This window comes from Sinocyclocheilus grahami, unplaced genomic scaffold, assembly GCF_001515645.1.
Source record: "Sinocyclocheilus grahami isolate Dianchi unplaced genomic scaffold, SAMN03320097.WGS_v1.1 scaffold955.1, whole genome shotgun sequence".
In the NCBI taxonomy this organism is placed as follows: Eukaryota; Metazoa; Chordata; class Actinopteri; order Cypriniformes; family Cyprinidae; genus Sinocyclocheilus; species Sinocyclocheilus grahami.
In genome coordinates this window covers 467,290-469,421 of record NW_015506134.1, presented here as the reverse complement: position 1 = coordinate 469,421, position 2,132 = coordinate 467,290, and the positions used below count along the sequence as shown (strand labels likewise).

General features: G+C 37.9%; 1 protein-coding gene across 1 annotated transcript in view; it reads left to right on the top strand.

Annotated features, from left to right (window-relative positions):
• LOC107564682 (zinc finger matrin-type protein 4) overlaps positions 1-2,132 on the top strand; it is a 71,993-nt gene that overhangs the window by 17,952 nt on the left and 51,909 nt on the right. The gene's annotated exons all lie outside the window — the stretch shown is intronic.

Below are 2,132 nucleotides of genomic sequence, written 5' to 3'. Positions count from 1 at the left end.
ACAGAAAGGTTCTTCAGATGTTAAAGGTTCTTTATGGAACCATTTAGACAAAAAAGGTTATTCTATGGCATCGTGAAGCACCTTTAGATTCAGTAGATTCCTCTATCATATAGTGAACAAACTGGTTCAGACTCACATCAATGGTAACATTATTAAGCAAAGGAATATTGCACCTCTGTAATGCAACAGCTTAACATGTACATGGTTAGAAATCTTCTTTATTAATTCTGCAAAATTTGGACAACTTTAAAGGCAATTTTCTCAATATTTAGATTTTTTGCACCCTCAGATTGCAGATTTTCAAATAGTTGTATCTCGGCCAAATAGCTTATTTATTCAGCTTTCAGATGATGTATAAATCTCAATTTCGAAAAATTGACCTTTATGACTGGTTTTGTGGTCCAGGGCCCACAAATGTATATATACACTGAACAAAATTAACTATTGTGCTCACTAACACAGATTTAGACAGATTTGTGAACAATATTTGAGAGAAATAGGCCTTTTGTGTACATAGAAAAAGTCTTAGATCTTTGAGTTCAGCTCATGAAAAATGGGGGCAAAAACAAAAGTGTTGCGTTTATAATTTTGTTCAGTTTATATATGTAGTGCCCCCTGCCCACTTAAGAGTTACACCTCCCAAGTTCTGTTAGGATGGAGCACCGGGTTCAGGTGATATGTCTCTCGACTGATTAAGCCTACAGGTAATATGGATATACTCAGGTAAGTATGAATTAGCTAAGGTAGGCACTGTGAGTCTAGGTAAATACACCAGGTAAGTATGGGCAAGTATTAAAAAAAACCTATAATGTTTTATCACAAAAGTAAATAAATAAATAGTCAAACCACAATAAATATTAAATGTCAGTAAATAGATCATAGATGAAAAAATAGATCAATAAATAAACCCATAAATAAACAGTATGTGAAAAAGTAACTAAATATACGATAAACAGTCTGTAACAGTATCACATGTATCAGAAACAACACCACAATAAAGGAAACTGCTTATTTAAAAATGGTCTGTGAGTGAATAATTTCAAATATAGTTATCTATAAAACTCTCAGTATCGATAAAAATCTCAGTATCGGTACATTACTAACCCAGATAAAAAGAAAACACACACCAATCTATACCCTTATATAGGCACAGAAATGAGTCCCTCAGACTATGTACAATTCGCTGTAGGAGCAACTATGACAATATCACTAACAATAATAAATATTTAGACATGAATCGTGACTAAACATACATATTTGTGGGCCCACACACACACACATTTATCAACCCCACCGTTGCAGGCCTGAGTCGTTGCTAGGGTGTGTTGTGGCCGATTAAAACACAAACTGGCCTCTTGACTCCAACAAGCAAAATAAAACAATACAGTGTAAGGGTACCTCAATTCAGATGTCCACTTTATAACAAAATAGCAATTTAAAGACTGCAACAACCACAGAAGTAAAACAAACTTGCATCCCCTCCTCTCCTCAATCCTTCAACGGTTCTCCTTAAAATAATCTTAATCCACTAATAAGAATACACCAGCCCATAAAGTGACGTGACGTGTAGCCGAGTATGGTGTCCCATACTAGGAATCTGTGCTTTGCATTTAACCCATCCAAGTGCACACACACAGCAGTGAGTAGTGAACACACACACCCCGTGAACACACACCTGGAGCAGTGGCCAGCCATTTTTGCTGCGGTGCCCGGGGAGTAGTTTGGGGGTTTGGTGCCTTGCTCAAGGGTCTCACCTTAGTCGTGGTATCGAGGGTGGAAAAGAGCGCTGGTCAATCACTCCCCCACCTACAATCCCTGCCGGTACCGAGACTCGAATCCACGACCTTTAGGTTACAAGTCTTAGGCCACGACTGCCCCCGAGCAGTCCCAGCTCCTGGGGTGGGACCATAACTTTTACAAGCCAATCAAAACAGATGATTTTGCTTAAACATATCTGCATACCAAGAACACTCTTAAAAATAAACACAGTAACAAACTCAACCTTGAATGTTTGCAATAGAATATGTAATGTGTGTGTGTGTGTGTGTGTGTGAATATACTGCTTATTAGCGTCCACACCAACAGACGATAATGTTCTGTTCTTTAAAGTCAGGTGGATTCTAATTGGCTGT